The 26447-nt window shown below is 35.6% G+C and overlaps 1 long non-coding RNA gene across 2 annotated transcripts; it reads right to left on the bottom strand.

The window, feature by feature from the left end:
- Nucleotides 1-27: 27 nt before the first annotated feature.
- LOC122489778 lies at nt 28-26426 on the bottom strand. Of its 2 annotated transcripts, none has more exons than XR_006299001.1 (3): nt 26123-26426; nt 25892-26008; nt 28-111 (listed from the first exon to the last, which is right to left on the bottom strand). It is a non-coding gene; the product is annotated as an uncharacterized LOC122489778 (long non-coding RNA). The 2 variants fall into 2 exon arrangements; XR_006299000.1 differs by lacking the exon at nt 28-111 and adding an exon at nt 23302-24093.
- Between the last annotated feature and the right edge of the window lie 21 nt (nt 26427-26447).

Genomic DNA, 26447 nt, shown 5'->3' on the forward strand with positions numbered 1-26447 from the left:
TCACAATTCTTAAAAATTATGTCTTACCTTGTTTACTTTTTCAATTCGTTTTACCTTTTATTGTTTCAGATCCCCTCATTTCTCCTTATTCTTCTCTTATTTCAGGATGTCCTGGAACAAAGTTTTGGGTTTTTTTTTTTTCATGTGGAACCTGCTGGGAGTTAAATCAACAAGGATCTCTCATCTATACTTAATTTTCCTCACAGCAGGTGCTATGGTACAGCAGTAATTCTAGACAGAAGTGTATGAGGTTTTGTTGCTGCTGCCATGCTAGTTACCAGAAAATCAATAAATGATTAGAACACCTAACACAGTGAATGATTCCAGTAGCATTGAAATAATGATGTAGGAAATCACTTAAAATTCATACATGCACTTGTTCTTTGGCTGTCAAGGTTTCAAATTTAACATGCATAGTGTCTAACCGGTTTCTGAATATAGTTTAAAAGTTTTAAGGTTGACTTTTTTGTTCCATGCTTTGCAATACACATTTAGAGAAAGAGAAAACACTATTTAGAATGTTTGGCAACCAATATAATCAGGTAAAAAGTAAAGAAATTCAGTAAGAGTTATTTGTCCAGTATTTGTTCGTGTAAATAAATTTTCTGAATAGCTAATGTTTACTCTTTCTAGCATAAAAACTTTAAAATTTGTAATCACTTCAACTGCAACAAAATCTCTCAAAGCTCCTAAACATAATCCCTTTCTTCTTAAAATAAAAATATTAAATAGAATTTCATATTTTTCTTGATGCAAGAATTAGTCATTTGCCCTTGTTCTTAATATGCCTTTGGTTGTAACTGTTTTTTACAGCTTCTCCATCTTCCCATACCTGACAGAAAATGCCACACTTCATAAGATGAAAATAGCTCAAATTCTTATGTGCACATCCAGGCACTCAACACTGATCATTATTAGTCCTCTTGTTCATCTTCCTCTCCTCTTTGCAAAATCTAAACTTTTACCCATGTCCTCAAGTTTCCAATTCCCATACTCAATCTCACCTCTTTCAGCTTTCCTATTACATTGATAAAATTGAGACACAAATCAGTCAAGGTCTTCTCCCTGCTTAATTCATATTTCAACCTCAGCTTCCTTTCCTCAGGGGATGAATGGGCCCTCTTCCTCCAACTTTTCTCTATTCTTCTGGTTTATTTACCCTGACTCTTCCATCTAAATCTGTTTTTGATATTGACCTATAAACATAATTAAGTCTAGCCCATCTTAACAAAAAAATGAAATGAAACAAAACAAAAACTCCCACTGATGCTCTACCCAATTTCAGATTCTGTTGTTGTTCATATGGATTCTCACTCACAATGGCTTGTTTCTTAAATGTTTTCTAATTCTGAACTGTAAATTCAGTTAGTCTAAATCTATGGAAATAATGATGGGATCAGAATTAAATGCAGACTTTTCTGGAGAATAGTTTTATTTGTTTCTGCCAGATACCCATGACCACATTATTCTAATTTCTAGGATTGGGATTACATAAATCTGAGTAACAATTCCACAAGAGGTCAGTGTTGTATTCAGGAATTCTTAAGAAATTTGTTCTCTTTTGCCCTCCCTTGCCGGAACCAAGAATGAACAAATGACCTTGTCACATATCTTTGCTGATGGTAAGATTTTTTTTTTCTAGATTGTCTTTTTTACCAAGAAAATATCCATTTGAAGGAACTGACTACTGGAATCACTGCACAGGAACAAGGTATTAGCCACGAAAACACAAGCCTCTTTTATCAGAAAATACCTTTATGAGGCCACAAATCCAGTATTGGCTTACCCCACTAGATTCCTGCTTTTTCTTTATTTTTGGACAATGAGGAATTCCCTTATAAACCTTAAAAGGTTTTAAACTACATCTAGCACATTTTGTAGTAGAGCTCTCCATAGCTCTAGAAGCAAAAATTCCCAAGTTTCTCTAGCAGTAAGATTAAAGTCCTATCCATCAAGGTAATGTCAGACTGAATCACTGTGATTACAGGAAGATCCAAAGTAACAAGTTTTCTATACCTACAAAATAAAACATTTATAACTTATTTATAACTTATAACTTTAATTTAGTCCCAATTTTATTCCCTTTATATTAACCAAACAGACAAAAACAAAAATCGACCTTGCAGAACCAACTATGAGAATTATATTTAACACAATTTCCATTTCAAAAAGATGAAAGAAAATTAGCCTTAAAAATTTAGGCAAACTGCCTAAGGTCATACAGCCATTAAGAGATAAATCTAGCAGGCAAACCCAGAGCTCTCTTTTTTAAAAACCCACAATAAAGAACAAATTATATCCTCCAATAATGTAGTTACTGAGTAGACACTATAAGATAACTGTATTTAGAATAAAAATAAAAGATATATAAAAGGAATCTACGGCATACCAAAAGAAGTCTCTATAGAAAAGGACAGGCAGGGGCGCCTGGGTGGCGCAGTCGGTTAAGCGTCCGACTTCAGCCAGGTCACGATCTCGCGGTCCGTGAGTTCGAGCCCCACGTCAGGCTCTGGGCTGATGGCTCAGAGCCTGGAGCCTGTTTCCGATTCTGTGTCTCCCTCTCTCTCTGCCCCTCCCCCGTTCATGCTCTGTCTCTCTCTGTCCCAAAAATAAAACGTTAAAAAAAAAAAAAAAAAAAAAAGGAAAAAAAAAAAAGAAAAAAAAAAAAAGAAAAAAAAAAAAGAAAAGGACAGGCAAACTTTAGAAAGAATAAAATAGAACTTATATAATTGAAAAGGCTAGTAATTCCTCCTGACTTTCATTTCTGGTAATTATAGCAAATTAAAACAGATCAACCCTCATGCTAAGAATAACTATTAAAGCTGGCAAAATATTTTTTTAATCTACTTGATTCCATTTGAAATTTAAAGAGGCAAGGATAAATTAGAAGACCAAGATCTAGGGGATAAAATTAAGAAGACAGAAGAGCTTTGTATCTGGGGTCACTTTTGCTTAACGTACATGCTTATACCAGAAGAAGCATCTGAAAAAATCAGGAACTTAGTAGGATTTTGAACAGATTCATGGTATCAAGGGACAAGAACTGGAGTTCACTGCATACTCAAAATACGGGTCATGGCAAACACCCTGGACTTGGGTTTGGGTCCACACAGAAATACACCCTAGGAATGTGAGTCCATCATTAAAAGACAGGCTTTTAATAAGCACTGGCTCCCAGATAAGAATCATCACAAACTGTTATTGAATTAAGATGATCTGAAAAAAAAAAAAAGATGATCTGGAATTTGTAGCCATATACCAGAAGAAAATATGAATCCTCTCTGATGGAAAATAACATCATCATACCCTAAATTAGCCGTATTGCATCGGGTTAAATGTGCTGTTTACATTAAAAAAATAAACAAGATACAGGGAGACAAGACAACATGATCACAACAAAGATAAAAACAGGTAACAGAAACCAACAAACCCAAAATCCAAATAACAGAATTATTGGAAACGGATTTTAATATTTTTAAGGAAATAAAATATAAAATTGATAATATTGGCAGATAAGTAGAAATTATAAAAAAGAATCAAATGAAATCACATTAAACTAGAACTATAGAGAGGATTAACAGGGCAGGGTCAAGATGGCAGAGCAGCATGGAAATTCTCCGCTTCTTTCATCCCTGAAATGCAGCTAGATCAGCACCAAAGCATTTTGCACACCAAGAAAATTGATGTGAGGACTAACAAAACAATCTGCATAAGCTGAAACACAGAACTTGGCACAAATTCACCCAAAAAGAAAGAACAGAAAGAAATGACAGCCAGGGACTTAATCAACACAGATATAAGCAAGATGTCTGAACCAGAATTTAGAGTCATGACAACAAGAATCATAGCTGGGGTTTAAAAAAAGCTATGGACATAAAAGAAGTAAAATCTGTGGACATAAAAGAAGTAAAATCTAGTCAGGATGAAATTAAAAATGCAGTAACTGAGAAGCAATCTCTAATGGATGCCACAGCAACAAGGATGGATGAAGCATAGCAGCGAATCAACAATATAGAAAACAAACTTAGGGAGAATAATGAAGCAGGAAAAAAAAGAGGGAAACTAAGGCAACAGAGCATGACATAAGAATTAGAGAACTCAGTGACTCATTCAAAAGGAACAACATCTGAATCATAAGGGTACCAAAAGATGAAGAGAGAGAAAAAGGGGTAGAAGGTTACGTGAGCAAATCATAGCAGAAAACTTTACTAACCTGGGGAAAGACACAAACATCAAAATCCAGGAAGCACAGAGAACACCAGTCAGATTCAACAAAAACTGATCATCAACAAGGCATATCACAGTCAAATTCACAAAATACACAGACAAGGAAAGAATTATGAAAGCAGCAAGGGAAAAAAAGTCCTTAACTTATGAGGGAAGAAAGATCAGGTTCACAGCAGACCCATCCACAGAAACTTGGCACACCAGAAAGGAGTGGCAGGATATTCAATGTGTTGAATCAGAAAAATATGCAGCCAAGAATTCTTTATCCAGCAAGGCTGTCATTCAAAATAGAAGGAGAGATTAAAAGTTTCCCAGACAAACAAAATTAAAGGAGTTCATAATCACTAAATCAGCCCTGCAAGAAATTTTAAGGGGGACTCTCTGAGGGGAGAAAAGATGAAACAAAACAAAAAAAGAACAAAAGCAACAAAAATTAGGAAGGACCAGAGAAACATCACCAGAAACTCCAGCTCTACAGGCAACATAATGGCAAAAAAATTCATATCTTTCAGTTCTTGTTCTAAATGACAATGTCAATGGACTAAACTGTCCAATCAAAATACATAGGGTAACAAAATGGATAAGAAAACAAGATCCATCTATATGCTGTTTGCAAGAAATCCATTTTAGACCTAAAGACAACTTCAGATTGAAAGTAAGGGGATGGAGAACAATCTATCATGCTAATGGTCAAGAAAAGAAAGATGGAGTAGCCATACATATATGAGACAATCTAGATTTTAAAGTAAAGACTGTAACAAGAGATGAAGAAGAGCATTATATCATAATTAAGGGGTCTATCCACCAAGAAGATGTAACAATTGTAAACGTTTATGCCCCCAACATGAAAGAACCTAAATATATAAATCAATTAATCACAAACATAAAGAATCTCACCTCCAGCAATGGACAGATCATCTAAACAGAATATCAACAAGGAAACAATGGCTTTAAATGACACACTGGACTGGAAGGACTTAACAGATACATTCAGGACATTTCATCCTAAAGCAGCAGACTGCACATTCTTCTCAAGTGTATGTGGAACATTCTCCAGAATAGATTACATACTGGGACACAAATCAGCCCTCAGCAAGTACAAAAAGATCGAGATCACACCATGCATATTTTCAGACCACAATGCTACGAAACTCAAAATCAACCACAAGAAAAATCTGGAAAGGCAACAAATACTTGGAGACTAAAGAACATCCTACTAAAGAATGGATAGGTTAACTAAGAAGTTGAAGAGGAAATTAAAAAGCACATGGACACCAATGAAAATGAGAATATCACAGCCCAAAACCTCTGGGATGCAGTAAAGGTGGTCATAAGAGGGAAGTATATAGCAATCCAGGCTTTCCTATAGAAGGAAGAAAGGTCTCAGATATACAACCTAACCTTACACCTTCAAGAACTGGAAAAAGAACAACAAATAAAACCCAAAAACAGCAGAAGACAGAAAATAATAAAGATTAGAGTGGAAATCAATGCTACTGAAGGAAAAAAAATAGTAGAACAGATCAATGAAACCAAAAGCTGCTTCTTTGAAAGAATTAACAAAATCAATAAACCACTAGCCAGTTTGATCAAAAAGAAAAAGGAAAGGACCCAAATAAATAAAATCAAGAATGAAAGAGGAGAGATCACAACCAACACAGCAGAAATACAAACAACAATAAGGGAATATTATGAGCAATTGTATGCCAATAAATTGGGCAATCTGGAAGAAATGGACAAATTCCTAGAAACATATACACTATCAAAACTGAAACAGGAAGAAATAGAATATTTGAACAGATCCATAACAAGTAAAGCAATTGAATTAATAATAAAAAACCTCCCCCAAAAACAGGAGTCCAGGGCAGGATAGCTTTCCACAGGAATTCTATCAAATGTCTAAAGAATAGTTAACACCTATTCTTTTGAAGCTATTTCAAAACATAGAAATGGAAGGAAAACTTCCAAACTCATTCTATGAGGCCAGTGTTATCTTGATTCCAAAACCAAAGACCCCACTAAAAAGGAAAACTACAGACCAAATTCCCTTATAAACATGGATGCAAAAATCCTCAACAAGATATTAGCCAACCAGATCCAACAACACATTAAAAAAATTATTCACCATGACCAATTGGGATTTACACCTGGGATGCAGGGCTGGTTCAATATCCGCAAATCAATCAATGTGATACGTCACATTAGTTAAAGGAAGGACAAGAACTATATGATCTTCTCAATGGATGCAAAGAAAGCATCCAACAAAATACAGCATCCTTTCTTGATAAAAACACTCAAGAAAGTAGGGATAGAAAGATCATACCTCAAGATCATAAAAGCCATATATGAGTAATCCACTGCTAATATCATCATCAATAGGGAAAATTGAGTGTTTTCCCCCTAAGTTCAGGAACATGGCAGGGATGTCTACTCTTGACACTAATATTCAAGTGAATATTCACTGATATTCAATCCAATACTGATAGTATTGGAAGTCTTAGCCTTAGCACTCAGAAAACACAAAGAAATAAAAGGCATTCAAATCAGCAAGGAAGAAGTCAAACTTTCACTCTTCGTAGACAACATGATACTCTATATGGAAAACCCAAAATATCCCACCAAAATACTGCTAGAACTGATCCAGGAATTCAGCAAAGTCACAGCATATAAAATCAATGCACAGAAATAGGTTGCATTCTTATACACCAATAATGAAGCAACAGAAAGAGAAATCAAGGAATCTATCCCATTTATAAATGTATCAAAAACCATAAAATACCTAGGAATAAATCTAACCAAAGAGGTGAAAAATCTATACACTGAAAACTATAGAAAGCTTATGAAAGAAATTGAAGAAGACACCAAAAAATGGAAAAAGATTCCATGCTCATGGATTAGAAGAACAAATATTGTTAAAATGTCAATGCTACCCAAAGCAATCTACGTATTTAATGCAATCCCTATCAAGATAACACCAGCATTCTTCACAGAGCTAGAAGAAACTATCCTCTAACTTGTATGGAACCAGAAAATATCTCCAATAGTAAAAGCAATTCTGAAAAAGAAAACCAGGGGCGCCTGGGTGGCTCAGTTGGTTAAGTGTCCAACTTCGGCTCAGGTCATGATCTCACAGCTCAGCCTGGAGCCTGCTTTAGATTCTGTGTCTCCCTCTTTCTCTGCCCTTCCCCCACTCATGCTCTGTCTCTCTCTGTCTCAAAAATAAATAAACATTAAAAAAAATCTAAAAAATAAATAAAGAAAAGCAAAGCTGAAGCCATGAAAATCCTGGCCTTCAAGATGTATTACAAAGCTGTAATCGTCACGACAGTATGGTACTGGCACAAGAACACACAGTCAGATCAATGTAACACCATAGAGAACACAGAAATGGACACACAAACGTATGGCCAACTAATCTTTGACAAAGCAAAAAAGAATATACAATGGGGGGAAACCTGGGTGGCTCAGTCGGTTAAGCGTCCGACTTCGGCTCAGGTCATGATCTCGCGGTTCGTGGGTTCAAGCCCCACATCAGGCTCTGTGCTGACAGCTCAGAGCCTGGAGACTGTTTCAGATTCTGCGTCTCCCTCTCTCTCTGACCCTCCCCTGTTCATGCTCTCTCTCTGTCTCAAAAATCAATAAACATTTAAAAAAATTAAAAAAAAAAGAATATCCAATGGAATAAAAACAGTATCTTCAGCAAATGGTGTTGGGGAAACTGGACAGCGACATGCAGGAGAATGAACCTGGACCACTTTCTTACACCATACACAAAAATAAACTCAAAATGAATAGGGGGTGCCTGGGTGGCTCAGTAGGTTAAGCGCCCGACTTCGGCTTAGGTCATGATCTTATAGTCAATGAGTTCAAGCCCTGTGTCTGTACTGACAGCTCAGAGCCTGGAGCCTGCTTCAGATTCTCTGTCTCCCTCTCTCTCGTCCCCTCCCCCATTCACACTTCTGTCTCTCTCTGTCAAAAGTAAAAAACAAAAAAATAAAATTAAAGTTAAAAAATGGATAAAGGACCTAAAATTAAATACAGGAAGCCATCAAAATCCTAGAGAAGAAAGTACACAAAAACCTCTTTGACCTCAGCCACAGCAACTTCTTACTCAACAGGTCTCCAGGGGCAAGGGAAACAAAAGCAAAAATTAACTATTGGGACATCAAGATAAAAAGCTTCTGCACAGTGAAGGAAACCATCAGCAAAACTAAAAGACAACCAATGGAATGGGAGAAGATATTTTCAAGTGACATATCAGGTAAAGGGTTAGTTTCCAAAATGTATAAAGAACTTATCAAACCCAACACCCAAAAAGCAAATAATCCAGTGAAGAAATGGGCAAAAGCATGAATAGATGCTTTTGCAAAGAAGACATCCAGATGGCTAACAGACAAATGAAAAAATGCTCAACATCACTCATCATCAGGGAAATACAAATCAAAACCACCATGAGATACCACCTCACACCAGTCAGAATGGCTAACATTAACAACTCAGGCATCAACAGATGTTGGCGAGGATGCAGAGAAAGGGGAACTCTTTTGCATTGCTGGTGGGAATGCAAACTGGTACAGCCACTCTGGAAAATAGTATGGAGGGTCCCCAAAAGATGAAAACTAGAATTACCCTAGGACCCAGCAATTGCACTACTAGGTATCTATCCAAAGGATACTGGTATGCTGTGACAAAGGGATACATTCACCCCAATGTTTATAGTAGCAATATCAACAATAGCCAAAGTATGGAAATAACCCAAATGTCCATTGACAGATAAATAGATAAAGAAGATGTGGTATGTATATATGTATGTATGTGTATATACACATACATACAATGGAGTATTACTTGGTAATCAAAAAGAATGAAATCTTGCCATTTGCAACAATGTGGATGAAACTAGAGGATATTATACTAAGCAAAATAAGTCAGAGAAATAAAAATATCATATGACTTCACTCATATGTGGAATTTAAGATACAAAACAGATGAACAGACACTTGTTGAAATGAGCACTGGGTGTTATACATAGGGATGAATCACTCAATTCTACTCCTGAAATCTTTATTGCACTATATGCTAACTAACTTGGATGTAGATTTAAAAATAAAAATAAATAATAATGAAAAAAAGAATCAAATGAAAATTCTAGATATGAAAAATGTAATGACTGAATATTAATAACTCAATATATGGGCTTATAGTAAATTAGTCACAGATAAAAAAAGAATAAGTCACCTGGAAAATATGTAGAAGAAAATGTACAGAATTAAGTAAAGAAACAAAAGGAAGGAAAATAAAGAAAATTACAAAGGAGATTCAAAAGGGATACAGCAAAAGTTTGAACAGATGTGTAACCGAAGTCTCAGAAAAAGAAGAGAGAAAAATGGGACAGAAAAATAGTTGAAGAGAGTATGGCTATGGATTTTTAAAAACTTACAAAAGAGATCAAGCCATAGATTCAGGTAGCATTAGAAAACCCAAAAGTGATAAATACAAAGAAAGCTACACATAAGCACATCATAGTAAAATCAATGAAAAACAAAGAAAAACAACAAAATCATAAAATTGGTTACAAGAAAGGCAAACAGACTAGGTTGATGGGATCCATAATAAAACTCATCATTGACTTCTCAATAAAAGCAATAGCAGCCAGAACACAATAAATTGTTTTTTTTTTTTAATTTTTTTTCAATGTTTATTTATTTTTGGGATAGAGAGAGACAGAGCATGAACGGGGGAGGGGCAGAATAAATTGTATTTTTTAAAGGGCCAAAAGAAACTAACTGTCATCCTAAAATTCTATAATGGAAAAATTAAAAGAATGTAACCCTGATCAGGACAGGAGGCTTCTGGGTACTGACAAAACTTACTGACCTACGTGGTAGTTACAGGGTATGTTTGGTATGTTTATTTTGTAATGATTCATTGAGATTTAGCCTTACAACGTATGCACTTTACATAGACGAGTTAAACAGAAAGGATTCACCAACTTGATATAGAATTAAGCAAACTACCCAGAGAACAGCATAAGGAAACAAAGAGATGGATACAATGAAGTTTAGAGACAGAGAGGATAGAACATCCAGTTGAAGTTACAAAGGAAAGAACTGAAAAATAAGGAGAAGCCAGAAGCCTCTTCAACATGCTGAAGGAAATAACGGTCAACCTACAATTATATACCATGATAATTTATCTATCAAAAAGAATGAAATAAAAACATTTGCATTCATTCATTCACATATTTTTTTCCAACAATTGTTATTGGGCACTTACATTATCTAGACATGGCAACGTAGTATTAATGAAAATAAAGTCCCTGCTCTCATACTTCAGAAGTCTGAAATGAAGTGCATGGGAAAAAATAAAGATGTCAGCAGGTCTAGTTCCTTCTGGAGTCTCAAGGGGAATTCTATGCCTTGCCCCTTTAGCTTTCGGAGGCTGCTGGCATTCATTGACTTATAACATCATCACTCCACTCCTTGCTCTCTCTCTCCCTAAGTCCTCCTGCAACCCTTTTATAAGGACCCTTGCAATTACATCAGGCCTACTCAGGTAATCAAGGATAGTCTCTTCATCTCAATAGCCTTAACTTAATCACACCTGCCTTTATCATACAAGGTAACACATGTTCTGAGGATTAAGATGTGGCCATCATTATGGGGGCACTATTCAGCTTACCACAATATATATTAATGTCTCCTGGATTTTACCTTGGAGCGAAATTGTTGGTGTATAAGCTATTAAGTATGATAAGGATTAGTAGATAAGCCAATCAGCTCTTCTAAATTGTATCTACTTACACATCCACCAGCTATGTTTCAATACTTGATACTGTCATTCTTCTTAGTTTTAGCTGTTCTGGGGGATGTATATTGTTATTTCATTATCTTAGTTTTAATTATATTTAGTTTTCATTTAATTTCCCTTCTAATTAATGAAGTTGCACATTTCAAATGTTTAATGGTAATTTAGATACTTTCTTTTGTGAGGCACCTATCAGGCCTTTTGCTCATTTTCCTGTTAGATTGTAGTATTTTTCTTACTTGTTTGTAGAAGTCCTTTATATTTCTTGCATATAAAGTCTGTGTCAGATATATATGTCAAAAAATATTTTCTACCACTCTGCATCTTTAATATCTATTGTGATCTTTTGGTGAAAGTTTTTAATATATTTCATGTCACGTTTTTCCTTTTTAGTTAGTATTTTTAGGGGTAATGTATAAAAAAAATTTTGGCTACTCCAAAAATGCAAAACATTTCTTTATGTTTTCTCTTACAAACCAACATTTTCAAAATATTCCTCTAGCTGCTATGTGGGCATTAGTCTTAAATTGTATCAATTAGGAGATTGCTAGTATAGACTCTATTCCTCAAAGATATCAGTACCAAAGTCTCAGTAATCCTCCTGGATTTACTTTAGACTCAGTGGCTGCTGAAATTCTTGCTACCACTTTCACATGACAAGCATTAAAATGCAGGAAGAGGCAATAGGAAATGAGTGTTCTTCCCAGATTTATCAGCTCCTTCAAAAGAGAGCTTTCCTCAAGGCTTTACCCAGAGACAATTCTGACATCCCCTCAACCACTTCATTTGCAAGAGAGGTGAGGAATTGTCATTTTTAGCTCATTACTATGTCATTCTACTATAATAGGATACGAGTTTTAACAAAAGAGAAGAGAATGGATCTTTGGGAGGTAATTAGCAATATTTACTGAGAGGAGGAGCAGAAGCAGTGTGATCAGGTAGCAAGCTGTTCCCATCACCTGTTTGAAGAAGACTAGAATGATGGTGGTCCAAGTTGTAAAAGTGGTCAGATTCTGCAGCCATTTTGAAGATCTAATGGGATTTTCTGATGAACAAATAAAGACTATAACAGTTTTACTACCAATAGCTATTTGCAGAAAGTATTACAAATGGATCTACTTCATAATGAAGGAATTTGAAACAAGAAAGAAGGAACATATGAAAGGTGAAACTCAGAAGAAAACCAAGTGTTATACCTTTGACTAATGTGAAGAATAAAATAATGGAATAAAGTTTAAAAATTATATGTGGAAAAAATTAAAGCTTTCTAAGGTACTTATATTATTCAAGAAGAGGGCAGATCAAGGATATTAGAGAAGAGAGGAAGGAGAAAATTACATTGCCAGGGATAAAGAGAGGAAAGGATCTTTCAAAAAGACAAACTATTGGGTGCAAATATTCAGAGATCTGCAGTAATCCTGTGGGTTTTGAGAAGGACAACAATGTGGCATGTTGGTGAATCCCAGCCTTCATTAAGGGTGCTGAGGATATCAGGATACCGCTGGGACAGTAAGTTGGGACAGATTGTGTAGGGTTATTTCAGGAGATTTTTAGGCGTCTGTATGTACTTCATTACTTTGATGAAATCAGAGCCATTAAGTGTTTTTAAAAGCACGTGTGGCCTGAACTACACTTTTAATATAATTATGTTTTTAATATAAATATGTTGTAGAAATGTAAACTGAAATCAGCAAAACAGATAAGTGACTATTGTAATAATCAACATAGGACAATTTAGTATTTTACCTCAAGGCACCGTGCTATATACATATGTGGGTACAAAAATGAATGACTTTGTCACTAAACCCAGGAAACTTATAAAACAGGTTGCTGTTGTTCGTAAAGAGAATTGAAACAGGTGAAGGATTAGAGTCAGAGATTAGAGGCCAAGAATCTTTAGAGTTCATTCATTTGTGGAATTTGAGAAACACAACAGATGAACATAGGGGAAGGGAAGGAAAAATAAGATAAAAACAGAGAGGGAGACAAACCATAAGAGACGCTTAAATACAGAGAGTAAATGGATGGTTGCTGGAGGGAAGGGAAGTTATGGGTTAAATGGGTGATGGGCATTAAGAAGGGCACTTTTTGGGATGAGCACTGAGTGTCATATGTAAGAGATGAATTACTAGGTCCTACTCCTGAAGCCAAGACTGTACTCTATGTTAACTAACTTGAATTTAAATTTAAAAAAAGAAAGAAAACTTCAACTCAAAAAAAAAAATCTCTGGGGTTCAAGAAATGCTAGAAGATGCCCCCAGTGGTTGGGTTTTCTGCACCTTCTAGCCTCTCCCCAGCATGTGCGCACACACACACAGTGTCCCTTTCCATTGTTTCATTTGTGTGTTGTTGAACAAATGTCCTTAGGAAGAAAAAACACTTGGGTTTAGAACATGACTTTATGCTGTATGCTTAGAGAATTTCATATTTGTTTAAGGTAACATATCAAATTTCTGAAACAAGCTAAATAAATAATTAGTAATACTTTAAGGACTTCTAAACATGTTTCTTTTTCATGTTGTTTTCTCTACCAAATTACTCAAACAGAAGTAAAATGTGTGAAGCCTCCATATGGTTATTGTGGCTTTTCACGATACAGCTATAGGGTTGAATCTCAATTTTGCCTCTAATGTTGGAATCATGGTCTCAAATAGAACCACTTACTGAATCTTTTTGCTCATATCCTAATCTCTTCTGGCACGTATATTTGCTTGAAAGATGAATGTCTCATATTGCAAGGAGCACAGATGTGCCTCTCTTTCTCAGCCATAATGATAAAAAACTCCAGTAAGCAACTATTTTGTGAATGGGTTTTGTGGGATGCCAACTCATAGGTGCAAAACTAATTCATCCTTCTGCTAACAACAAACATTCACCCAAATTTCCCCCCACCTGCCAGAATAAGTATGATAACACATACGAGATTTTAGATAAACAATGTATTTACCAAGTTCTGAAGCAGTGTTCAATCATAGCAATTTTTATAGATTTTCGTGAGGAAAATCCATTAGACTTTGCTATGTTGCAGTATATCACAACCTAGAACACTGTACTATTATAGAATTTCAAAGAAGCAATCTTGCTATGAATGTTGTTTTGACCTCAAGAAAAGCAATTGGAAATTTCTTACTTATGAAACATGCATATCTTGAGGAGGTGGGTATTTCATTACTGAACCTGTATTTACTGTCTGATTTTTTTAATCTATAAGTACTTCATGAAGCAAAATAAGCTTTACTGTTTGTTGGTAAAAGATTTTTAAACATCTGAATGCTTTCTATTATATTTGGGGTTCAGTCTAAAGTCTGGGGTCTCTACCAAATAAAAACATCATAAAATCTTGTGAGGCATTATTGCTTACAAAATGGGCAGTCTTAGGATGCCTGCGTGGCTCAGTCAATTAAACATCTGACTCTTGATTTCAGCTTAGGTCATGATCCCTCAATTGGTGAGTTCAAGCTTCGTGTTGGGCTCTCGGCTGATGGTGCAGAGCCTGCTCAGGATTCTCCCTCTCTCCCTCTCCCTCTGCTCCTTCCCTGTTTGCATTCTCTCTCTCTCTCTCTCTCTCTCTCTCTCTCTCTCTCTCTCTCTCTCTCAAAATAAATAAATAAACTTAAAAAATTTTTAAAAATGGATAGTCTTAATTACTTCACCACCTCCAAGATAATTAATGTATAAACATCCCTACTTTTATACTTCATGTCTAAAAGGAAGACATTTTCCTTAGCCCATCTTTATTAGTTTTCTCTGGCTGCTGTAAGAAATTACCACAAACTTGGTGGCTTAAAACATAAGAAATGTATTCTTTCCTCATCCAGCTTCTGGTGGCTAAGGCATTCTTGAGCTTGAGGTTATATCCCATTACCTTCTCCCTTTCTGTGTATGTGTCTCAAAATTCTCTCTGCCTCTCTTATAAGGACACACATGATTATGGTAGGACACACTCAGATAATTCAAGATAAACTGTTCCTCTCAAGAGACTTAACTTTAGAGGTGCCTGGGTGACTCAGTCAGTTAAGCATCTAACTCTTGATTTTGACTCAATGATCCTAGGGTCATGGGAGCCCAGGGTCATGGGATCCCAGGGTCATGGGATCGAGCCCAGCATCGGGCTCCATACTCAATGAAGAGAATGTCTCTCTCCCCTGATGTATTTCTGTCCCTCCCCTGCCAATTAAAAAAGAAAAAGAGAGAGAGAGACTTAACTTTATCACATCTTTTGTCATATAAAGTAATTATCATAGTTTCCAGGAAATTGACATGGATATCTTTGGTGCTATTTTTCAAATCACTACATACCATCTATCTGGATTTTACCACATAGTTTTCTGTCACTCTGGGGATTTTCTCCAGAAAATCCTTCTGCCTCCTTCTCCCTTACTCTCCTATCTTTAATTACTTCTCCTTCAATAGTTCTTCTCTTCATCATATACTCATACTGTTAGTTTTCTAGAGCTGCCATAACAAAGTACCACAGAATGGGTGGCTTCAACAACAGAAATTTACTTTCCCACAATTCCAGAAGCCAGAAATCTAAGATCAAAGTATGGGCACACTTGGTTTCTAAGGCTTCTCTCCTTGGCTTGTAGATGGTTGTCTTCTCTCTCTTCTCATATGATCTTCCCTCCATACATTTCTGTGTCCTAATTTTCTTCCTTATAAGGACTCCAGTCATATTGGATTAAGGCCCACCCTAATGAATTCACTGTACTGTAGTTACCTCTTTTAAAACTCTATCTCCAAATACAGTCACATTCTGAGGTTCTGGGATTAGGACTTCCACATATAAATTGGTGGGGGGGGGGGGGTGGAATACAATTCACTCCATAACACAGACCATTCTTTCCCATTCTAGAAAAAACAAAAACAAAAAACCTTCCATCTAAAGAAATACTCCCTCAGCTGTATAATACAGTTCCAGCTCTATCAGACATTTACTTCCCATCAAATAGTCTGGGTTTCTCCACATTTCTTGGTCCCCTTGCTATAAGGTAGAACCTTGGGACTAATTTTTGGTAGGCAGCACTACTACAGGTCTAATGGACCAGTAGAGGCTGTACTATGAAAATATGGATCTAAAAAACAAAACTAATTTCATTTTATGTTTTTTTAATTTTTTTTAAACATTTATTTATTTTTGAGACAGAGAGAGACAGAGCATGAGCAGGGGAGGGTCAAAGAGAGAGGGAGACACAGAATCCAAAACAGGCTCCAGGCTCTGAGCTGTCAGCCCAGAGCCCGATGCGGGACTCGAAATCACGGACCGCGAGATCATGACCTGAGCCGAAGTCGGACGCCCAACTGACTGAGCCACCCAGGAGCCCCTAAAAGTAATTTCATTTTAGAGTCACCATCTTATAAGACTGACAACAAATGGATGATAATGCTTGTTTCAAAGAAAGCAGTTTCTGTGATACTCTGAGTTGCATGTTGTTCTCGTCCTCAGCTTTCGTCAATGGAGGCTATGAACAAACAGCTTTAAAAAGTCCATTGTGGCATTTACTGTAGGCAAACTATTTAGTACATCTCCAAAAATCTTTGGTTTCCCTGAGGGTCCCTCTTTACCTTTTGGTGATAATCCTGTAATTGACATATTTGTTTGTTTCATTTTTGTTTTTGTTTTGCTTAAAAGCCATATTTGGGGTGCAAGTTATACAACCAGACTATGAGCTCAGATGAAGGTAACAACTAGAGCTGTCTTAGCCATTTATGTATCCCCTCTGCCCAGAATAGGTGTTCAATAAATAAGCATTGAATAAATGAATGAGCCAACTTTACAGAGCTATGTAGCCTGAAAACCCCATTATTTTTCCCCAGATCTTAACTCTCTATTTTTGCTTGTATTTAGGGGTACACTTTCTCTAAATTATGAATGCAAATATTGTAAAAGTTGTGAAAATGTCTTTAATAAATATTAAGTTGAATGAATTATCTTGGCTGATTATAGTGTTTCCACAGGCCTGATTCTTTTAAATGATGCAATGCCAAGGACAGCCCTAGCAGGAGACTTGATACATTCATTCTACATCAAGTCAGCAGTCATCACAGAAAAGGTTGAAGCATCAGTTCTGAAAGTGTCAGTAAGGAACTTCTGGTGTCCCTAAAATCTTTCAGAGGTTATGATGTCAAACTATTGTCAAAGTGGTATTACATCATTATTTGTCTTTTTCACGCTTATTTTTTTTCATTGGCATACAGTGAAGTTTTCCAGCAATTACATGATGTGTGATATCGTAACACACGGAAAAAGTTTCTATTGACCCTGTTAAAAAGAATCCAAAATGAAGGGCACAATCTGAATATACCCCTGCGACCAAACATTTATAGTCACATAACCAAAGTTTAAAACTGCCCTGATTTCCCTGAAATGCCAACTCTAACCTTAAATAAAACTTACATTTCCTTCAAATAAGCATGACTTTACAGCTTCCTAGCCAACCAAGTAAGAAGATATGCAAACAAATCAGCATATAGAGTGCTACTACCATAAAAGGAATGTAAGCTTCTAGTAACAAATCACAAAACAATGCACTTCCTCATTCATGCTTTATAAACTGAGCTGTAACTACTGAAAGCCATGCTTCCACCAGTTTTAGTTTTGAAGTCTCCCAGCTTATGAATAGTTTGTTTCTCTCTCAATAAAATATATCAAGTGAAATTCTCTGAAATTTCTTTTGACAAGCCAAATGTTAAAAAGACTTGGGAAAACCTAAAGCAAATCCACTCGTCTCACTAAATTTTTTGTTCTACAAGATTAATTTCACAAAAAATATATATTATTTACATTAACACTCATTTTACTGCAGTCATTGTTCATAACTATTTTAATTTATTTCCATTTTAACACAATAAATAGATATAAGCCATATACATAAGCTCTTTGAGAGATCCTCAAAATGTTTAAGACCACAAAAGTTTCCTGAAACCAAACAGTAAGAACCACTAGGGAAAGAATGAACTCCCACTTTTAAGAAGCTCCTTCCTGTATGTTGTGGAAAAATAAAACTAAAAACATATGTGTCCCCTTTCACTACCTCCTGGATCATTAGCTCCAGGAAACATGTATGACATCACAATTAAGCACCATTGTGCAATACAAAAAACTACTCAGTAGAATAAGGGGAATCTGAGTGGTGGCCACACAGATAGACAATTTAGAGATCTATAGATATACCCCCAAAGTATGTTTTCTGTTTTTGTTTCCATGCAACATTTACTCTAAGTCTAAAACAGAATTCTCTTCTGTCAATTCCTGGCTCTTGAGAAATTAGGATCTATATCTGATTCTCCTGGTACAATTCCTCATTCAGAGAAGTATCTGACATACTTCACTGGTGATCCTTATATTTCTGATGCTACTGCCCAGAGGTCTTTTTACATTAGGATATTTCTCAGAAGTATGGCCTTGCTCTGGAATGGGGAATATATTTCATAGCAAGTGCCAACTTTAATATATTGTTAGCAGTTGGCTGGAACATTGTTTGAGAAGGATTCTGAGGCATTTCCAGGCTTAGCAAGACAAATGCTGTAATTGATTAGTGGTCTACTCTAGGTCCTAAAAGGAAGAGTGTTAGCTTATGTGCTGTGTATTTGCTGACCAAATGAAATCAACTGGAATTGCTACGGTCAAACAGATATAAGGAAGACATTAAGTGTTTAATCCATGTAAAACTTACACAGGGATATAGTTACTATGATGATTAATAACAGATATCAGCAATAGTATTTGTCTCATAAACACAGTCAATCTGCTTAAAACATGAGCACAGATTTTAAGATTCAAAGAAACAAATCAATTTAAGAGAACACAAGAATTGCCGTAAAGATTTGTAATAACATACACTGTGCATCTATATATCTGAAGACATTTTTACCAACTACTCTTGATTGGAGTACCTTTAGGAGCTTGACCAGAACTTACTTTCTGAAACAATCTCAGAATGGAATTTAAAAGGGTGAATATTAGGTATACCAGCTGTGGCTCTTCACAACTTCCAGATGTTATCACTGCTGCTACTATAAAGTCTTCAATCTCTTTACAACATATATCTTGTTGGTATAACTAATAATTAATACATGGAGGAAGAAGAGGAGGAGGAGAAAATTGAGAGAGGAGAAGGAGCAAGAGATAAAGAAGAAAGATATCAGACAGAGAAAGACACATCCTATGTTATTTCACATACATGTGGAATCTAAAATAAAACAAACTCATAGATACAGACAACACACTTGTCAGTTGCCAGAGGTTAGGTGTTAGACGTGGGTGAAGTAGGTGAAAGTGGTGAAAAGGTACCAAGAAGAAGAAGAAAGACACAAATCATTCCTGGAGATTTGAGCCAGTGTGACTTTTTGTTTGGGAGGAAACACAGATACTATGCATTTCTTTAGAATGTGTCCCTATGACTATTAACTCTACATACCATTCTACACACCAGTACCTTAGCAGTGATACAAACTGCCAATATAGTCCTTTACATAATATTTTGTTGATAAAATAGAAGAATTTTAGCTTCTTTGAGAACAATGTCCAAGCACTGACAAGAACACTAACTTGTTCCTTTCCAAATTGGACTTTTTGTCATTTTGCCTGGCAGTTATACCGTGGAGAAGTGTACTCAGGAAAGCAACTGATGCCTGGAGCTAATACGTCTGGCTCTAAATAGAGCACTGTGAAGAAATGGTGGGAGAGGGGGGGAACAAAACCAGAAAAGACTAATATAGAATTTGTTCCCTTGGAAACAAAAGACTACTTAGTGTTTTTGGGAATAAATATATATATTTGCAGAACAACTTTCACAAAAATGTGGCTCTAAAATGAAATTCTGACAATATAGTCACAACACTAGCGAGGAGTAAGGGGAGCATAAATAGATAAGTAATTTCATAGTTTATAAAGTACATGCATTTGACTCCATAGGCCAGACTACAAAGGTTATGTACCAATGATAAAGTGATGTGAAGCAGAAGGGATGCCAGTTATTGCTTTACTGATAAAGATGAAGGGTCACAATGAACAAAAACTTGCTCCCCCATCCAACAAAACCTACAAATATCAAAAAGAATTTTAAATCTCATTTTGGAAGGAGAATAAAAAGAAAAATATAGGAAAGCAAAAAAATATTCTAAAATAAGTTATTAAATAGCTTTGTAGGATTTTGATAAAGAAAATGGTGATTACTAATGGAACAGCAAGAGTTCTTTAAGAGTAAGTCTTGAAAAGTTTTTCCAAGACTGATAAATTTCAATTCTGGAATTCCATAAACAAGTTGGCATTCCACCATCTTCCCCTAAACAAAAGGGGAAATATGGTATTTAAGACAATCATATTCAAAGGTATGTGTTAACTCTATAAAACTAATGAATCAGACTTTCAGATGTCCCTAAAGTTCCCTCTAGCTCTAAAATTTTTTGAATCTAGAATCCTAACATACCAGTGTCACCAACTTATCACAGACTATATCCTTGTTTCTCTCTTAATCAATTTTGCTATTAACTAGAATGAAAAAACTTAATTATATTTTAAAAACTTATAGATGGCAGGTGATGGCAGAAATAACAATGTTGAAGGACATTTAATTTTGGAAAGAATTTCAACTAGTTAGAACAGTTTGCTCTTCTTGGTACACCCATGGTAAAACACTGGCATATAGTAGATCTCAAATACTATTTGTTGAAATAATAAATGAATGAATGGGTCAAAGCTAACAAGGTGAAATTTATCAAATTAAATTCAATTTTTTCAGATACAGAGTTGACTAAACCTAGTTTGATAGCAATTTAGATACAGTTCATTACCAGCTCAATTTAAGCCAAGAGTCCAATTAACAGAAGTATAATATCTAGGGAAATTAATCTGTCACCTGCTCTATTCAGACTGTGTGTAAAATACTAAATTCCTCTGGGCATCACTTTCAAAAGCTAATACTGGCGAACTAGAGTTCAATAAGAGAAGATGGCCAGGATATCTAGAGGTCTGGAAATTCTTTCAGGAGATCTAATGAAGGATCTTAGATGCTAAACTTGGAGAAAGAAAACAGGAGGGACATACTTAATATCTGGAGAGTGGTCATGGGAAAGATATATTACAGTCATTCTGCTGACTCAAGGAAAGAATACGGAAGTTACAAAGAAATAGATCTTGCTTTAGTATAGGGAAGGAATTTCTGTTAAATCTGTCCCAAAATGAATTAACCTACTTTGCAAAGAAGGGAATACTTTATCACTTCAAGTGGTCACACAAAAAGTACATAATCTGCCAGGGCCTTGCAGAGAAATTATTACTGTGGGTGGATACTAGCATGAATGATCTGAAGAGGCTTTCCTGCCCTAATACGCTGTGATTCTATGGTCCCTGCATAATTGCTGCCTACCTCTTGAACATTATTGTAATCTCTCTTTTCACTGACTTATCTTCTATTCATTTAATACTTGATCAGTTCTTTTTTCTTGCTCCCATTATTCACATTTGTTCCTGAGGTATCCTACAATCTAACTTCCATTGCTATCATAGCAGGAAAAAAAAATCCCCTCTTAAAAGTCATAACCTCTTTGCTCTAATAGTCAACGGGTTTGCATTTATTTTCATTCTCTTTGACCCCATAGAGGTATTGTTAACTATTCCACCCTCTATACCTTCTTTGCTTCCCTTATTTCCAGTTCTTCAATTTCATATTCTTTTTTCTGAACTTTTGGCTTTTCTTTCACCCATAAATCATAGTAGCTTCCAAAGGTATTGATGCTTTCTATGTATAAGATTGAACTGCCATTTTTGATGGTGGTATCAAGGTGCTTGTTAAATCCCTAACTACAATAAGGTAATATCAGTGACAATATTAACACAATGTCTTTGTAATTTCTCTGCAATGACTTGGTTAAGAATACACATTTTGCAGTTGCTTGGGTTTATTTTCCTAGTTGAGTTGGAAAAAGTACTTCACATTTTATTGTTTTATTTTCTAGTAAACAAAGAAAAAGTCTTCAAATTTTATTAAAAGTATGGTTTACCTTGGAGGAATTTTACAGGATCACATCTCATATCATCAAAGAAACCATCAATCCACATTACAAATGTTAGAATATTTTATTAGCCTTTGAATTTAAAATGAATCTGAGGATGGTTTCTCAATCATGTACCTAGTGTAGTGAAGGACCATGAGTCCTTCCCACATAATATACGTGTCAAAAATTTGACTTAAGTCTGTAGACACAAGCTGTTAGAAAGGTTTTTTTTAGAGGAATGAAGCTCTATTTTCCAAGTCTACATACAGTTTGTTCTTAAGAGGAATCTTTCATCTCTTATTCAGTAGCCACTTGTACTGTTTACTATTATCCTATTCATACATTAGATTACTTAAAGCTCCTCTACTGTTTATCATGATGTTAGCCAACATTGAAATAGTCCCCTTTCATTCTTATTCCCCATTCAAAATAACTGATACTGCAGTTAAGGTATAGTTGTTAGGTGCAGATAGTTGTTTTGAGTCTCATGATTTCAGAGTGAACAAATGTGTGCCTTTATCAAAGATTGAAACCAGGACTGTCCAATAGAGCTCTTGTTGAAGATGAAAATGGTTTTCTATACTGTTCCATAAGATAGCCATGAGCCACATATGGCTATTGCACATTTGAAAAGTGGCTATTGTGAATGAAGGACTAACTTTTATATTTTATTTAAAGTTTTAAACTGTTTTTTAAGGGCAGTTTTAGGTTCATAAGAAAATTGCAAGGAAGGTATAAAGATGTCCCCTAGATTCTCTGCACCCACACATATGTAGCCTCTCCATTATCAAAATCCCCTCACCAAAGTGGAACATTTGTTATAAATGATGAACTTACATTAATACATCATAATAACTCAAAGTTAATTGTTTATATTATGGCTCACTCTTGGTGTCCTACATCCTATTGGTGTGGACAAATGTATGATAACAACACACGTCCATCATTATATCATAGTGTTTTCCCTGCCCTAAAAATCCTCCAGGCTCTGCCTATTCATCCCTCCACCTTCCCCAACCCCTGACAATCAATGGTCTTTTTAGTGCCTTTACAGTCTTGCCTTTTCATAATGTCATATAGTTGGAACCACACAGTATGTAGCCTTTTCAGATTGGCTTCTTTTACTTAGCAGTATGCACCTAAGGTTCCTCCATGTCTTTTCAGGACTTGATAGCCCATTTCATTTTAGTGCTGAATAATATTCCATTGCCTGGATGTATTTTATTAGCCTTTGAATTTAAAATGAATCTGAGGATGGTTTCTCAATCATGTACCTAGTGTAGTGAAGGACCATGAGTCCTTCCCACATAATATACGTGTCAAAAATTTGACTTAAGTCTGTAGACACAAGCTGTTAGAAAGGTTTTTTTTAGAGGAATGAAGCTCTTATTTCTAAGTTCATTTATCCATTCACCTACTGAAGGAAATCTTAGCTGCTTCCAAGTTTTGGCAATTATGAATAATGATGCCTTAAATATCTGTGTGTAGGTTTTTATGTGGACATAAGTTTTCAACTTCTTTGGGTAAATACTAAGGAGTGCAAGTGTCCAATTATAGAGTAAGAGTATTTTTATATTTTGTAAGAAAGCACCAAACTTTCAAAGTGGCTGTACCTTTTTGCATTCCCACTAGCAACAAATATGAGTTCCTATTGCTTCACATCTTCATCAGCATTTAGTATTGTCAATATTCCATATTTTGGTCATTCTGATAGTTGTGTAGTGATATCTTATTTCAATGTGTGTTTCTTTGATGACATGATACAGAGCATCCTTTTATAGGTGGCTCTGCCATCTATACATCTTCTTTGGTGAGATGCCTGTTAAGGTCTTTGGCCCATTTTTTAATTGGGCTCCTTGTTTTCTTACTTTTGAGTTTTAAGACTTCTTCGTATATTTTGATAGCAGTCCTTTATCAGAAATGTCTTTTGCAAAGATTTTCTCCCAGTTTATATCTTGTCTTCCATTCTCTTGACTTTGACTTTAGCAGACCAGTTCTCAATTTTAATCAAGTCCAGCTTATCAGTTCTTGCTTTCATGTGTTGTGCCTTTGGTATCGTATCTGTAAAGTCAGTGATATATCCAAAGTCATCTAAATTTTCTCCTGTTATCTCTATGGGCTTTATAGTAGCATTTTACTTTTAGATTTATGATCCAAATGTAATTTTCTTTTTGAGAGAGAGAGTGCAAACACAAGCAGGGGAGAGGAGCAGAGGGAGAGAGATAGGATTTCAAGCAGGCTCTGTGCTCAGTGTGGAGCCTGATGCGGGGCTCAATCCCATGACCCTCAGATCATGACCTGAGCTGAAATCACAAGTTGGACACTCAACCCACTGAGCCACGCAGGCAGACCACTCCAAATGTAATTTTTATGAAGGCTTTAAGTTTTGCATCTATAGTCATTTGTGTGTGTGTGTGTGTGTGTGTGTGTGACTATCCAATTATTCCAGTAACATTTGTCAAAAAGATTGTATTTTCTCCATTGTATTTCTTTTGTTCCTTTCTCAAAAATTAATTGACTATATTTATATTGGTCTATCTCTGGACTCTCTATTCTATTCCATTGATGTATTTGTCTATTCTTTGACAAATACCACATTATCTTGATTAGTGTAGTTTCATAGAAAGTCTTAAAGTCCAGTAGTGTCAGTCCTCCAACTTTGTTCTTCCATATTGTGTTGGCTATTCTGGGTATTTTGCTTCTTTATATAAACTTCACAATAAGACTGTTAATATCCACCCAACAATTTGTTGGGAAATTGATTGGGATTGTATTGAATCATAGATCAAGTTAAAGAGAACTAACATCTTGAAAATATAAGATTTCCTGGAGTTTTCCTATCCATGAACATGGAATACCTTTACATGTATTTAGTTCTTCTTTGATTTCACTCATCAAAGTTTGTCGTTTTCTTCATATAGATCTTGTACATATTTTGCTAAATTTATGCCTAAGTATTTCATTTTGGGGGGTGCCAATGTAATTTTGGGCATGCTAGTTGTATTGTGTTTTCAATTTCAAATTCCACTTGTTCATTGTTGGTATAATTTTATTTAATTTTAATTAACTTTAAATAGCTTCATCTTCCTAGTGGCTACCATTTTACTCTAGGATCTAAGAAATACAATCAGTAATTATTCCTTTTTTAGGAATTATTCCTTTTTACGAATAAATGTAAATGTTATTACTATACCAAAGTAAAATGCTGCACCAAAAAAGTTACACTGACTTGTTCATTCAACCTATATGGAGTATACCAGGGTACTATGTACCCGATGTCATACTAATGCTAAGGAGCACCGAGGAGCTCAGACTTAGAGACGTAGTAAGTAAAAATTGCAATGTAGTTTTGCTTGTTATTAGAGACTATAATAGCATTTAGCTACTAGACACCATATATATAATTCCTACAATAATTGTAGGAATTAAAAAAAGGCTTCATTGAAGAGTTTTATTTAATCTGGGACATCATGGAAAAATAAGTTACAAAATAAATGGGGGCATGGTGCAGTGAGGAATAGGACAGGCATTCCAGAAAAGATACTGAAAGGGTTTGGTGTGTCTAGGCCACAATCCACATGTGGTGTGCAGCAGCTGATGCTGCCAAAAAGTAGACTCCAGGCTGACAGAGTCCTATATAGTAAGTAACAAGTTTGGATGCCAAGTGATCACATGGTATGCTATATTTTCCCTATTGTTCTACTTTTTACAGTTTATATTAAGTACTAAAAAAATCTGCTTCATTAGACTTATAAGTTGTTTATGGCAAGATCATATCTGCCTTACCAACCAATGTAATCCATGGTATCTGACAGAGAATGAGTACTTCAGAGTAAATTACCTCAGAGTAAATACCCACCTTTTACTGATTTCAATGCAGAGTAAAGCAAAATAAAGGTGCCCTTTGCTTCATCGGTAGCTATATATGCATGTTATCATATGTTCCTATTTCATTACTTGATAGAGCCAATATTCCCTGTAGGAGAAACGGGAAAGAATGACGTTCTAAATCTAGAATAACAGGAAACAATTCCCAACCTTTAACGGTACCCAAATTCGTCATCTTTGTGCAAAAAAATAGAGTACCTACCTTCAGTACTGTCTCCCATTTGTCACCCAAAAGGTACAATTGCTCTGTGTCCATATAAAAATTAACATAATTCACTACGGACTGCTCCTTAATAGCGAGCGAAGAGATACTAATCGCAGGCACAGGCACATCTCCTCTCCCTTTCCTCCCCCAAAAACAAATGAAGGGTACAAGAAAAATAAAAGTAGTTAATTTGATCAACACTGCTCTGAAACACTATTGACAATACAAAAACCTAAAGTAACACTTTACTAACTTGAGCCCCACTGCGTCCCGCCTGCAGTATTCCAGGAACCTAGCCACCTGGCTCCCAAACAAGGCCCTT

The sequence above is a fragment of the Prionailurus bengalensis genome, chromosome B2 (genome assembly GCF_016509475.1).
Source record: "Prionailurus bengalensis isolate Pbe53 chromosome B2, Fcat_Pben_1.1_paternal_pri, whole genome shotgun sequence".
In the NCBI taxonomy this organism is placed as follows: domain Eukaryota; kingdom Metazoa; phylum Chordata; class Mammalia; order Carnivora; family Felidae; genus Prionailurus; species Prionailurus bengalensis.